The sequence below is a fragment of the Equus caballus genome, chromosome 4 (assembly GCF_041296265.1).
Source record: "Equus caballus isolate H_3958 breed thoroughbred chromosome 4, TB-T2T, whole genome shotgun sequence".
In the NCBI taxonomy this organism is placed as follows: Eukaryota; Metazoa; Chordata; class Mammalia; order Perissodactyla; family Equidae; genus Equus; species Equus caballus.
In genome coordinates, this window is record NC_091687.1 from 90,593,496 (window position 1) to 90,609,465 (window position 15,970).

At 38.5% G+C, this 15,970-nt stretch overlaps 1 long non-coding RNA gene across 1 annotated transcript; it reads right to left on the reverse strand.

Annotated features, from left to right (window-relative positions):
* Positions 1-1,815: 1,815 nt before the first annotated feature.
* LOC111773098 (uncharacterized) lies at positions 1,816-15,157 on the reverse strand. The gene is made up of 4 exons (XR_002807295.2): positions 15,021-15,157; positions 14,733-14,894; positions 2,827-2,895; positions 1,816-2,281 (listed from the first exon to the last, which is right to left on the reverse strand). It is a non-coding gene; the product is annotated as an uncharacterized lncRNA (long non-coding RNA).
* Between the last annotated feature and the right edge of the window lie 813 nt (positions 15,158-15,970).

Sequence of the window (15,970 nt, forward strand, 5' to 3'; positions counted from 1 at the left end):
TGAGAGGTTAGGTGGAATGAGTGACTCAAGACAGCCCGGGGGGAAGAGAGTCTTGCAATTGAGCATTTTAGAGGCAATGGGAACGGGAGATAATCCGCTTACTAATGCTCTCCTTTGAGGGGAAGACAGCCCCGCTGGGAGAGGAGGGCGCAGAGTTTACAGATAGAGACCCTGAGTTCGAGTTCTAACTTTGCTGGTTACTAATTGTGTGGTTTGGGAACATCGCTAATTCCTCTCTTAGAATCTGTAAAATGGGAGCAGCGTCAGTAAAGCCCTTTCTTGCAGTCTACCTGTGGGAGAAAGCTATGTAAATAGTAAATGAGAGTTTAAGAGCTACGACTGAGGTCCAAGGACTAGTGAGGTCTGGAGCTGGAACAAGTGCACATCCCTGGTCCTTGTCCTACTATCCCAGAGGAGTCTTCATTTTGTAGGGTGGCTTTATTAGGGCAAAACTGAGACTGAGAGTGGATCCACTATTATCTGCATTCTTTTCCCTGGTCATATCACGCAAATGAGTGCTCTAGCCTGAAACGTAATTAGTCCATCTATTAGTCTCGCTCCTTATACTTAACACCATCTATTCACTGGAACAAGATTTACTGAGCTCATACTGTGTCTATCAGGCACTGTGTGAAGTACTGGGGACTCAAACAAGAAAAGTTTCCTGTTGAGCTCTTAGGAACACACAGATTTGTGGGGGAGACAAACCTGTCCCCAGAAAGCACACGATGCCATGTGATGGCTTATAATAGAGGTTTGCATAAAGTGCTAAAGGATGAGAAAGGATGGAGCTCATAATTAGAGCTATTTTCATTTTTACAGGAGGAGGGGAAGGAGGAGTTGGGAAAGCTACACAGAAAGAGTGCTGATAACAGAGATGCCTGAGAAAGAGCAGCAGAGAAAGCTCCCAGTAGGTGGAGGCATGCTGATGGGAGTGTGTGTGAGTGTGGGAGTGTGTGTGTGTTCAGGGGGCAAGGGGTTGCAGGGGGAAGCGCGTTCCAGGAAGAGGGATCAGCGAGTACAGACCCATGTTGGAGCCACTGCCTGATTCGTTGTGGCTAGACGGGGTCAGGGGTCCAACAGCGAGCTGTAGGAGACACCCTGGACACCTGGCTGGTGCCAGATGCAAAGGTATGGCACGGCCTCTAAGGAGTTAAGCTTTATCCTGTAGCTCCTCCGAAATCCTTCTAAACAGGGGAGTGACATTATCAGATTTGAGAAAGATAATTCTGGTGGCAGTGCACAGCACAGATGGGAGGGGAGAAAATTGGAAACAGGGAACCCTGTTCTGCAAAGATTGTGATAATCCAGGGAAAGGATGATGAGGGCCTGAGCGAGGGCAGGCGCGTGGGCATGAGGACCAAGTGGATCAGAGAGAGATTTAAAAAGGGAATCAGCTTGGTGACTGATTGGGAGTTGGGGAGGTGACCGAGAGGGAGGGTGGAAGAGTCCTCTGAGGTTTCAGGTTTCTGGGGACGGAGGTGATTGACGGTGTCAGTAATCAGGGAATGGAGGAGGAGGAGGAGGTTGGGGAGAGGAAGAGACGACAGAATCACGAATTCTGCTTTGGATCTGTGGAGTTTCAGGGTTTCCCAAAAGAGGTTTCCAGTTGTCTGTTGAAAACAGGTTTAAAGTTTTGGAGAGACGTTCCTTTATTCGTGACACAAACACTAAGTGTCTCCTACGTATCAGGTGACCTTCTAGTGTCTGGAAATACAGAAGTGACTGCGATGGACGAGGTCTCTACCTTCAAGGTTCGTTCCAAGGAGGGAACACAAATAATAAACTTATGCAAAATAAAACCGGATAAGGTGATAGAGAGGACTGGCGGCTATGTTAGATAGGGGCTCAGGGAAGACATTTCTTAAGAAGGTAGCATTCGAACCTAGATCCGAATAATGAAGAGGAGCCAGCCATGCGAACACCTCAGGGAAAAGCAATCCAGGCAGAGGGAACAGCAAAGCCTTTGAGGTCAGAACAAGCTTGGCATGTTCAAAGAAGAGAAAGAAAGCCAGGATGTTTGGAGTGTGGTGGGCAAGGGGATAGAAGGTAGGACATGAGATCAGAGAAGTGGTCAGGAGTCAGATCACATTGTAGAATGTGTCAGTCAGATTAGGCCAAACTGCATGGTAATAAATGACCCTCAAATCTCAGTAGTGTACGATAAAGAAGTTGGTTGACTTATCACTCATGCTCCCTGTCCATGGTGGATTGGTTGCACATCTTCTTCACTCCAGAACCCAGGCAGATGGACAGCTCCTAACTGGGACACTTCTGGTTCCTGAGGGAAAGAAACGAGAAGGTGGAGGACCATGTGATGGCTTAGAGCTTCTGCGTAGAAGTAGATGTGCCAGTTTAATTGGCCAAAGCAAATCTCATGGCCAAATGTGATGTCTTTGGGGGTGAGGATGACCACGCCTCCCATAGGGAGGAGCAGCAGCTGTTGAGATCAACAATACAACCTATCGCCTAGGCTATGCTGAGGAGGATAGGTTTTATTCTAAGGGCTATAGGAAACCATTATGATTTTTTTTTTTAAACAAAGGGGTGTTAATGTTGGTTGCCAAGGTAAGTTAAAAAATAGATCAAGAATGAAATTAGAAGATGCAAGAAGTAGGGTTATCTAGAAAAGTATGTCTCAGATACTAAGCATATGGTAAGGGGGTTCCATTAGGTTGGAGCCCTAAAAATAGTACCAGGACAGACCCTCTGCAGGAGGCACACTGGGAGAATGACTCGGCCTAGCCTGGCCTCCTCGGCTCTCCATTCGTAGAGCAGCTGTCAGGCACTCTTTGATGGTGTTTGGACAAGGGACCCTGGAATTACCAGTATTCTGCCCAAGATCACAGCATTCGTCTCTATGAGTCTTCTACAGAAAGACGTATATGATGAAAACTGTAAAAGGAAAATAAATAGCACATCATTGCTAGTGAGGGTGGACTCTAAATCCCAACTCAGAGGGCTTTTGTAAGTCAGGCTAGAAGCAGCAGCGGCTACGGCTTATGTTTTCTCCCCCTACCCACATCAACTATCATACATAAAAAAATCAATCCCTGGCCGTGAGTCTTTTTTCTTTCCTACACGGAGGGGAGAGAGAGAAGAGGACAAGATGGCTGCAGCGCCCAAGGAGAGTGGGTCCCTGGGGCAGTGTGCCACTTCTGCCACTAAGATGAAGAGAAAAGAGGAAGAAAAAGCAACAGGTCTGGGAGTTCCCAGTGCAGTGTAGACCAGAGAGCAGATCCCCCCATCCACCTTTAGGCCAAAGTGGCTCCATTCACAGTTAGCCCAGTGCAAACTACCCATCTTCCTCCTCCGTGGGGTGGGGTAAGGAGGGGGTGAAATGGAAACTTCCCTTCTCTTCTACGACTTCCACTGCTACCTTATCCCTCCATTCCAGGAGAGAGAATGGAGAAAGCCAGGCAGGGGGAAAGAACTTTGACTTTTCCACAGGTCCTGACCAAGCTCCACCTGGTGGTGGCTTCATTGTGATTCTTCACTACATGTTGAAATAAGCCACATGGTCCCAGAGGTGAGGAGGGAACACGTGGCCAAAATACCCAGGACAATTGACTTGGCCCACCCAGAGATTTTCTTTGAACACCAAATCTTGGCTTCTATTTTTGTAAGAGAATGTCATATCTCTTTAACTAAAATTATAAATGCTATAATTTATACTTCTTTTGGCCCTTCCCCAAGACTAGCACAGGCCAGTCAAAAACAAATTAAATATTTGTATAAATGAACGAGTGAGTGAACAAATCATTTCCCACGAGGCTTACCCAGAAACAACTCTTGTGATCCATCTTTCCCACTGGCCACAGTTTCCGTGATGAACTTGGCATACAAGAGTGCAGAGAGAGAGAAAGAATTTGTGATGCTGCCAGAGAGGAGAGCAACACGCTAGCCTTTCTGCTTCTCCTCCTGCTGGCTGGGCCCTGCCGCCAATTGTTAGAGAATTACAACGTGTCTCCGCTTCCTCAAGGGACTAAGGCAGCTCCAGCCATTACCCATGGAACTGGCCAGGGAGAATCTACCTGTCAAACTGGCTGGAACATAGAGAGATAAACTCCTGGTGAGTCCTTCTGTGGCACCCTGGGGCTTTGGTGACAGAGTTAATTAATCAAGACACCAGTGTCAAAATTAAAGTGAGGAGGAAAAGTCAATTAGTGATTGAATAGCAGTGAGGAGACATTTTAATGAGGCTCCCTCTCATTTGAGCTGTTCCTTGGCCCTCCTTGTTGGGCGTGGCCACTCTTCCTTTTTCTAAGTACTGGAGGGGTTAGCAGGAAGGAAGGACGAGGCACTCATCTCTCTCCCTAATTTATACCCAGGGGCGGATGGGGAGAGAGAGTCCTCTGCCGTTTGCAATACGCTAGGGCCCCATAAAACTATTTATCATCACTCTGAATTCTTTTCAGCAGGATGTTCATTTCAATTTGCAGTCACCTCTTTAGCTCTCCTTTAGCAGTTTTGGCCAGACTCCTGAGAGAAGATCTGAGCGGAGAGGGGGAGACACAGACAGGCGAGGAAGGCTGGAGCTGGGATCTCCAGGAGTGCGCCTGCCACCGCTCCACCCTCCACAGCCTCCTTTTACTGTATTTGCTTCTACAGGGACACGGGGAGATTATGATGTTTCGCAGGTGTTCCAAACCCTTGTCATGGTTAATAAAGGTCTGGCAGGAACAGGAGCCAGGATGGCTGAGCAGGCTCTGGTGCTGGGGATTTGGGGAGAGAAGGTAGGTGTAGCTATTGCTCCAGCTGCCTGTGTGACACACAGATGCCCAGGAACCAAGAAGGAGAAACCAGACTGAGGGTCCCTGCTTCCTGCACTTACTCAACAGGTTTACTGAGCCCAGAGGGAGTGTATGGACAGCAGGACTGGTAGGAGCATGGCTGAAGGCCAGAGAAGGAAGCCCCAGAGCATCAGGTTACCCGGTCAAAAGAGTAGCACAGGAAGGGAAGTGCAAGGTCAAGTGACCGGAAGTGGAGCATTAACAGCAAGATGAAATGCGAGAGGGGAAGCTTCTGGCCTGGGGGTGCTGCATTTCCCTGACTGTGACTCAGATCAGGATTGGGCCCAGGGCTTTGGGAGGGCTTGAGACTGAAATGGGGATTTCAATTTACTATTTCTTCTTATCACAAAATAATACATGTTCACTTTAGGAAAAGCAGACAAGGAAAAAGCAGTTTAACTTTATCTCACTACTCAGAGACTAACCACTGCTAATATTCCCAGATGCTTTCAAAGTAAATATGTTTAATGTTTATATCATTATAAACACATATGTCACGATTCTATCTGGTGGGCATGAGTGTTTGGGTCATTTGAAAGGTCTACCTGACTTCTTATACTCACAAATTAAAGTCCAGTTTAAAAATTTATTCCCTATAAATTAAAAACTATTGGGTAAAATTGAGATCTTTTTATATATATATATATGAAAAATAATGAAAATCTTACCATGGTTTTCTTGTGTAATGAAAAACCAGTTAAACGAAGAAAATGATGGAAGGACATAAATGATATGTGAATAACTGGAGAAAAATACCATGTTCTTGGATAGAGAAACACAATATTGTAAAAATATCAAGAAAAAAGAAAAACCAAAAAAAATTGAAGATATTTTTATAGGAAAGAAAAATACCAAAATTCAGATAACTAAGCTGAAAAGGAAAAAACTCCCACAAGCCCAACACAACAATTTATCATTATGGTTTATTTCCTTTTGGTGTATTTCATATGTATCTTTTTACAAGAATGTAAAGAATTACAGCATAAATATGTCTTCAGCTTGTTATGTAGTCATGATAAATATAACTTTTAATGGCTAAAATATATTCTACAAAGTATATTTATTGCACTTTGTTAAATTAATACCCAATGTTGGGTTTTGAATGCTTCAGATTACATTATTACAAGAATTCTATGGTTAACATTTTTGTGCATGTCCCTTTTTGTTATTTTGAATTATCTCCTAAGAGTAGATTTTCCTAAACAAAATTGGTGAGTTAAAATGTTTGACGTTTTGTAATTCTTGATTAACATTGCCAAAACTGCTTTCTAAAATGATTGTCTAATTTGAAGGAGTATTGGTTTTACTACACTTTCACCAGCTAAAGATACTATTATTAAATTTTTTTATTGAGGTGTAAACTGTGGGAAATGAAATGCCCATATTTAAGAATGTAATTTGATGAGTTTTAACAATTATATACACCTTTAAAACTACCACCAAAAATAAGAAATAGAATATTTTCATCACCCAAGAAAATTCTTTTGCCTATTCCTGGGCTTCATATAAGTTGAATTAACAAGTATGTTCTTTTCATCCAGCTTTTGTTGTTTTCCAACACAACATTGTTGAGATCCATCCATGTTTTTGTATGTATTGGTGGTTCACTCCTTGCTACGTCTGAGTAGTGTCCTATTGAGTGAGTATGCAGATCGTTTATCCATTCTCTAGTTGATGAACAGTTGAGTTGTTTAAAGTTTTAGGCTGCTATACCCAAGAGCAGATGGCTTCACAGGTGAATTCTAACAAATATTTAAAGAAGGATTAATGCCAATCCTTCTTAAACTCTCCTAAAAAATAGAAGAAGGAATATTTACAAACTCATTTTATGAGGCCAGCATCACCCTGATACCAAAGCCAGACAAAGACACTACAAGAGACAAAAACTACAGGCCAATATCTCTGATGAAAATGGATACAAAACCTTCAACCAAATATCAGCAGACCAAATTCAACAGTACATTGGAAAGATCATACACCATGAACAAATGGGATTAATTCCTGGGATTCAAGGATGGTTCAACATATGCAAATCAAGCAATGTGATATACCATATTAACAGAATGAAGGATAAAAATCACACGATAATCTCAATAGATGCAGAAAAAGTTTTGGATGATATTTATCACCTTTTCATGATAAAAACTTTCAACAAATTAGATACAGACAGAATTTACCTCAACACAATAAAGATCACATATGAAAAGCCCAAAGCAAACATTATACTCAATGGTGAAAACCTGAAAGCTTTTCCTCTAAGATCCAGAACAAGGCAAGGATGTCCACTCTTGCCACCTCTATTCAGCACAGTACTCAAAATCCTAGCCAGAGCAATTAGGCTAGAAAAATAAATAAAAGCATCTAAAATGGAAATAAAGAAGAAAAATTATCTCTGTTGGCAGGTGACATGATCTTATTTGTGGAAAATCCTAATGACTCCACACAAAACATCTTATTAGACCTAATAAATCAATTCAGTAAAGTTGTAGAATACAAAAATCAGTTACGTTTTAATACACTAACAATGAACTATCTGAAAAGGAAATTAAAAAAACAAGCTCATTTACATTATCATCAAAAAGAATAAAATACTTAGGGGTAAACAAACTAGGAAGTGAAAGACTTGTAGCTTAGCTAAACTTTCGACACAACTCAATTAAAAAATGTACGGAAGACCTGAAAAGACTTTTCTCCAGAGAAGACATACAAATGGCTAACAGGTATGTGAAAAAATGCTCAAAATCATGTATCTTGGGCTGGCCTGGTGGCATAACCATTAAGTTCACATGCTCTGCTTCAGTGGCCCAGGCTTCACAGGTTCGGATCCCAGGCACGGACACAGCACAGCTCATCAAGTCATACTGTGGAGGCAGCCCACATAAAATAGAGGAAGACTGGCATAGATGTTAGCTCAGTGACAATCTTCCTCAAGCAAAAAGAGGAAGATGGCAACAGATTTTAGCTAAGGGCCAAATCTTCCTTACAAATCAATCAATCAGTCACAAATCATCAGGGAAATGCAAGTCAAACCAGCATGAGATATCACCTCACACTTTTTAGAATGGCTGTTATCAAAAAAACAAAAGGGGGTGGGGCCCGTGGCTAGGTGATTAAGTTCACGTGGCTCTGCTTTGGTGGCCCAGTGGCTGGTTCAGATCCTGGGTGCGGACATGGCAAGGCATGTCCCACATAGCACAACTAGAAGGACCCACAACTAAAATAGACAACTATGTACTGAGGGATTTGGGGAGAAAACAATTGGCAACAGTTGTTAGCTCAGGTGCCAATCTTTAAAAAAAAACCCACAAAAAAACAAAAGCGAACAAGTGTTGGTGAGGATGTAGAGAAAAGGGAGAAAAGGGAACCCTTGTCCACTGTTGGTGGGAATGTAAATTGGTGCAGTCAGTATGGAAAACAGTATGGAGACTGCTGAAAAAATTAAAAATAGAACAACCATATGACCAGCAATCCTACTTTTAGGTATTTATCCAAAGGAATTGAAATCAGGATCTTGAAGATACCTGCATTCCTACGTTTACTGCCCCCTTATTCACAAGAGCCAAGACGTGGAAGCAACCATCAACAGATGAATGGATAAAGAAAATACAGGATTAACATACAACGGAACATTTTTCAGCCTTAAAAAGAAGAAAATCCTGCTGTTTGCAACAACACAGGTGAATCTGGAGGATATCTATGCTAAGTGAAACAAGCCAGGCACAAAAGGACAAATACTACGTGATCCTACTTCTACGAGAAATCTAAAATAACCAAATTCACAGAGGCAGAGAGTAGAATGGTAGTGCCAGGGACTGGGGGACGGGGAAATAGGGAAGTGTTGGTCAAGGGGTACAAAGTTTCATATATGCTAGATGAGGAAGTCCTAGAGATCTACCAGGATAGTACCTATATTTAACAGTATTGTATTGTGTACTTAAAAATTTACTAAGAGAGTAGATCTTATGCTGTGTTCTTATGACTAAATAAATAAATAATAAAGAGGACAGGAGGAAACTTTTGGAGGTGATAGATATGTTTATGGCATTGATTGTGGTGATGGTTTTACAGGTGGATATTTATTTCCAAACTTATTGAATTGTGTACATTAAATTTGTACCACGTTTACATGTCAATCAAAACTCAAAGTGATTTTTTAAAATTTTGGGCTATCAAGAAGAAAGTTGTTATGAACAAACATTAAAATCTTTTTGTGGACATAATATTTTCATTTCTCTTGGGTAAGTACCTAGCAGTGGAATTTCTTGGACAGAGAGTAGATCTATGTTAATTTTATATGAATTTCTAGAGCAATTGTGCATTTTACGTGTCAATCAGAAATGTGTGAGAATTCCAGTTGCTCTATATCCTTGCCAAAATTCGAAATTGTCAATCTATTTTATTTTAGCCATTCTAGTGGGAATGAAATGCTATCTAATATATATTTTCCTGTTGACCTATGTTGAGTAACCTTTCAACATACTTTCCATGTACTTACAGGCCATTCCTTTTTTTCTATTGTGAAATGTACTTTTTCATTGAGTTGTATGTCTTTTTATTATTAATTTATAGTTTGTATATACTTATATATATTTATATGTAAACACATAAAGTTTATATATTAAACTATAAATTTATATAAAAAGATACAAATAAAATGAAATGTATATATAAAATAAAAATTTATATAAATAAAATATAAATTATAAATTATTTATTTATAAAGTGTATATATTCCAGAACAATTTATTTATCACATATATGTATACATTTTTGTGTATGTATATATAAATATATTTATATTTATTATTATTTCCCAGCCTGTGGCTTTTCTATTCATTTTATTAGTAGTTTCTATGATGAGCAGCAAGTTTTAATTTTGATGAAGTTCAATTTATCAAGGTTTAAATTTTAAGATTAATCTTTTTTGTGTCTTAAGAAATCTTTGCTACTGTAAAGTTGGGAAGATATTTTTCTTTGCTTTCTTCTAGAGACTTTATGTTTCTAGCTTTGTATTTAGGTATTTGACACATTTCAAATTAGTTTTTGTGTAGAGAGTGAGGGAGGCATTAAGATCATTCTTTTCCTTATGAATATCCAATTGATACAGCACTATTTCTTAAAAAGGCAATTCTTTCCCCATTGAATTGACTTGGTAACTCTTGAAAATTAGTTCACCATATTCATGTGGGTTTATTTTTGAACTTTCTGTTCTGTTTAGTTGATCTGTCTACTTTTATAACAATACTACACAGTCTTAATTATTTTAGCTTTATAGTTAAGGCTGGAAATAGGATAGTTTATTTCCTCCTACTTTGCTTTTCTTTGTCAATATTGTTCTGTTATTCTAGACTCTTTGCACATCCAAATAAATATAAGAATCACCTTATCAGTTTCTACAAAAAAAAAAGCCTGCTGCTGTTTTGATTAAGACTGCTTTGAATTATCAGTAAATTTTGGGAGAATAAGCATTTTAACAATATTGCGTCCTTTAATCAATGAACATGATATATCTCTCTATTTAGTTAGATTTTCTTTGATTTCCTTTAGCAATATTTTGTAGTTTCAGCATAGAGTCTGGCCTATCTTTCATTAGACTTATTCCCAGTCTTTTGATAATTTTGATACTGTTGTAAATAATATTTAAAATTTTATTTTCCAATTATTCATCCAGAGTATTCACTGAGAGTGTAGACTGATTTTTGTATATTGAGCCTATATCCTGCAACCTTAATAAATTTACTAATCATTTTTGGTAATGTCTCTATAGATTTTTTAAGGTTTTCTCCGTACAAATCATGTAATCTGTGAAAGATAGTTTTACTTCTTCCTTTCCAATTTATATAAATTTTCTTTCTTTTTCTTACCTTATTGCATTGGTTAGGACCCCCGTACAGCATTTCATAGCGGTGAAAGTGGACATTGTTGTCTTGTTGCTAACTTTATTTCACCAGTAAGTAAGATATTATTTGTAGCTTTTATAAATGTTTTTTTATCAGACTGAGGAAGACTTTACATTCCTAGCTTTAAAAAAATCCTAAAGATTACGTATTTTTTAATTATGCCAGGGTATTGAACTTCATCAAATAGTTTTTCTTCATCTATTGAAAGGATCATATAATTTTTCTCTTATATGGTGTTAATTTGGGGAATTATATTGATTATTTTTTGAATAGTAAACAAACCTTGCATTCCTGGGACAAATCTCACTTGGTCATGATATCTTATTCTTTTATACATTGCTGGATCGGATTTCCTGATATTTTGTTAAGGATTTTTTTTGTTTATGCTCATGAAGGATCTTGTTCTATGTTCTTTTCTTATACTGTCTTTTTCAGGATACAGTATCAGGGTTCTGCTTTCCTTATAAAACAAATAAGGGAATGTTTCCTCTTCCTCAACATTTCTCAAAGCGTGTAAGATTGGCATTATGATTCCTTAAATGATTGATGTAATTTACCAGTGAAGCCATGTAGAGTGGAGTTTTCTTTGGTGTATGTGCTCTTTAAATTACTCATTCAATTTTTAAAACAGATTTAGAGCTACTTAGATTTCCTTTTTGACTTGTGTCAATTTTGAAAAATTGTATTTTTTCAAAGAATTGTCCCTTTCCTACCAGTTGTCAAATTTACTGACATTAAAGTGTTTATAATATTCCTATTTTCAAAATTGAAAGGATCTGTAGTGGTCACACTTCTTTCGTTTCTGATCATTTGTGATCTTTTTTCCTTGATCAGATTTGCTAGAGGTTTATTGATTTTATTAATCTTTTCAAAGAGCCTAGTTAAAATGGTTAATTTTCTCTGTTGATGGCCATTTTCTCCTTCCTTGATTTCCACTCTTATTTTCAACATTTACTTTTTTTCTACTTTGTATTTATTTTGCTTTTCTTCCTCAAAATTCTCAAAGTAGAAGCTTAGATTATTGACTTTATATCTTTCTTCTTTTCTAATATAGGTATTAAAACCTATAGATTTCTAGCTAAACGTTGCTTTAACTGCATTCCACAAATTTTGATGTTTTGTGTTTTCATTACCATTCAGTTAAAAAGATATCTAATTTCCATTGTGATCTCTTACCTGTGCATGGGTTTTTCAGACTTGTGTTGTTTAACTACAAAAGATTTGGAGATTTTCTAAATACCCTAGTGTGATTGATTTTAAACAATATTATTTTAGTCATGTAACATACTTTGTATGATTTCAACCCATTGAAGTGTATTGAGAGTTATTTTGTGGCTGAGCATATGGTCTATTTATGTGTTTGTTTCATGTGCATTTGCAAAAGAGCTTTCTGAAATGTCTGGGTTCAGTGTTCTATAAATATCAAGTTGTTTTTTGAATATACTGCATTCTTACTGATTTTTTGGGGTACTTATTCTACAAATTACTGAGAGAGATGTTAAAGTCCCCAAGTATGACTGGATTTCTCTATTTCTCCCTTTAGTTCTGTCATTTTTGCTTCATGTATATTGATGCTCCATTATAAGTTGTATGGATATTCATGATTGTTTTGTTATCTTGTTGAATTTACCTTTTATCGTTGTGAAATGTTTCTTTTAGCTTCAGTAATGCTCTTTGTCTCAAACACTACGTCCTCTGTTATTGATATAGCTGCATTATGTTTAGTATTTGCTTGGTATATTGTTTCCCACTCTTTTTATTTTTAACTAGTTCACGTCTTTTTGTTTAAAGTATCTTTCTTATGAATGGCTATCGTGAAGTTTTGATTTCTTGTAGAATCTGACAATCTCTGCTTTATAAATTAGAGCAGTTATTTCATTTATGTTTAATACAATTATTGATATGATTGGGTTTTGGTCCATCATCATAGTATTTGTTTTCCATACCTCCCATCTATTTGTTTTTCCTCTGTTTCTCCTTTACTGCATTTCTTTAGGTGAATTAAATATTTTTAACGTATCATTTTATCTCCTCTGTTGACTTTTTAACTAGACCTATTTTGTTACTTTTAGTAATTTCTCTATGAATCATTTATTTATCAATAAATACTTTCAAAAAACAATATACTATTTCATGAACAATGTAAGAGCTCTGCAACAGTACCTGCATTTACCCCACTCCCATCCTCTCTGCTCCTGTTGACACATATTTCGCTGCTACATATGCTCTAAACTCTAAACTTCATTGTTATAATTCCTGTTTTAAACAAAATTAGTGGTCTTTTAAGAGTTAATAACGTACCCCTTTGGTTCTTTCTTTATAGTTTCCATCTCTGCCCAAATTCCCCATTTGTTCATACACACTTATTCTGTTTATTTTACAGTCACTGTTTAGATAATTCTAACATCTGGGACATCTCTGGGTCTTCTTCTATTTACTCTTCCTCTTTTGACCCAATCTCACATTTTCTTGCCATCTTACGGTCTCTTAATTCTTTATTTATGTTGGGTATTGTGTGTAAAACTCAGTAGAGATTGAAGTAAATAATATTTATCCACAGCAAAGGTTGTGTCCCTTCTATTAGACTGCTAATGTGAGGGGCTAAGACAATTAAAACCAAATTTGGGGAGGGTATGGGCTCTGTTACAGCTTCAGTTTGATCCAGTTCACCGCGGGCTTCAAATGTTCTGATGATGCTATCAGGATTCTCCCTTCTTCAGGGCTCGGCTCTGAGCATCAGTGAGACTCAAGGGGTCTTATCATGCTTCACAGCCCTGTTGCCAGCTTTCTGAACCATAGACAGTGTCTCTTTTTCCGCTTTGCAGCCAGCTACCAGTGTTGGGTTTTGGGTCCTGCCCCCAAGTTTCTGCAACTTGGGAGACCTCTCTACACCCTCTGCCCTGCTCCAAGTCTGAGGAGGGCGCCCATGCTGCAGTTGATGGAGACCTTGCCTCCCTTGAAGAGATTTCTTGCAGCTCTCTGTCCTGTTCCCAGTCTTGCACTTAGGGAGGATCCTGCATGCCTCAAGGGAATTCTCTCAGTTCTCCTTCCCTGCCCTTAGGCTTCAGGCTATTATTCCTGTGTCCTAGTTGAAGACCTAGATGAAAGCATCCCCCTATGGGTGGGTGTAGGCTTGCTCTGTAGCTGGGGCTTTTTGGGATTCTGATCTGTCACATGAGCTCACATACAGGCATTAGATATTATTACAAATTTGACTGATATCTCTTTACCTGACTTTATGGCAGATTCCTCCGCTTCTTGCCTCTTCTTCACGGATAAAAGCAGCTATGAATCTCTTCTATTCTAAGAAGAGCTTGTCACATCTGGAATTTAGCTTATTTAGATTTCTTTGCATCCTGAGCACTCTAAGGGTTTTAAAAACCATGATTTTGTGGCTTACTCAGCTAGTTCTTATTTCTAGGGCAGTTTCAAGAGTCACTTGTGGCTTTCTACATCCGAACCAGAAACAGAAGCCCCAGAGGTATTATTTTTAAATTTATGCTAATATAACAGAGGAAAATGGTAACTTGGTATTTTAATTTACATTTTTTTATTCTCTGGGACCTGAACATCTCAAATCTTTGTTTGCTAGTTACCTTGCTTTTTTGTATCTTTTGCCCTTCTATCTTTTAGTCTTAATTTTTTTCTGACCAATACATATGAGGTCTTAAATACTAAATATAGTGCCTCTTTGTTACACTTGATGTAATATTTTTTGTTTGCCGTTTGCTTTTATACTTTATATTTTTTGTAGTCAAGGTTATAGATCTTGCTATTTTTTAAAATTTCTTATATTGCTTCTAAGCCTCTAAGGTTATTTTTCCTCTAGAGGTTTTGAAAATATTCAATTCTGTTTTTCCGAGATTTGTATGTTGAAAAAAACCCACATCTGACTCTTCCACTCAATTGGAATTTATTTTAGTGCACAACATACAGTAAGATTCTAAAATTACTGTTTCTCCAGATTGCTAGTTAATTGTCTCAACGCCATTTACTGGGTAATCCTTTCTTTCCCTCAATGAGCTATAATGAATCTTACCTCCTTGTACATAATCGAGTCCATTTCAGTGCCATCTGTTCTGTTACAGGGATCTCTCAGGCTGGTCCTGGGCAGATACAGATGAATTTTTGAAACTGCAGAGCTAAGGAGCTAGCTGTAGACTTGATATGGCCTCCTCAGGGACCAGGAGTCACTTTCTCTCTGAAAGCAGATGACGGCAGTTACGTAACTTTTATTTATTTACTTATTTAATTGCTTAATTCTTAAATCCCCAACCATTAAAGCTCTTTGAGGTCTGTGATTGTCCTTGACAAGGTTAAATCTTACCCAAGCCCTATTCTGGAAAACAGCAACGGTCAAGGAATGCCCCCCTCTTTTGTGTTCCAGGAAATGGCTGACTGCAGAGATCTGCCCTACCCAGGATGACCTAGCTAAGGCTCAGGTGTAACCCCTTGTTTTCCCATGACACGGGCAGACACAGACCCTCCAAATGCCCATTCTTTGCCTCATAAATGATTAACTGAACGCTTTATTCCTATTGACAAAACTGGAAAAAGTACTCGCTGACTTGTCTACGTCAAACTTTGGTTGGGCTACCTTTGCCACCCCACCCCCTCAACTTTGACCCGTGATCAGCCTGAGCCAGCGCTGGAATGTGGACACAGCCCCTTCTGAAAATAGGCTGACCACAAAGAAAAACAGGCCCTCCCTCATCAACTGTCTGATCGTGTCCTCCATCCCATTCCCCCCGTACCCCATTCTTGTTTACTCCTCCCTATGAAAGCAAACCCCTTCTCTGCTTGACTTATAGATCTCAAGATCTTACAGATCTTGACGTCAGAGCATTCTTCCTACTACCATGTCTCCCTTCCCTACTGCCAGTCCCTTTCCTTTCATGCTATATGTACTATTTGAGAAGAGATAATCTGATCAGTTGACTATCTCTTGACTAGACACATCTACTCACCACTGTGTCCCCAGTGTCTAAACCATTCCTGTAGCAGACTAGGTGACTAACAATTCTTTTAATTTAATTAATGGTTCAAGCTAGTTTTTTAAAATTACAAGAATAAACTCACCGAAAGAAAAAATAAAACAGTTCTGAATGAGATGAAATAAAGCAGAAAATCTCCCTTCCCTTCAAGTTCTATCCTTTGGAAGTTGCCACTATTTATATTTCTTTCATATCTTTCAAGAAATTCTCTATGCTTATGTGAAAAAATATATGCGTATATCACAAGTGAGATCATTTATATTTAATATTCTTCAACTTTCTG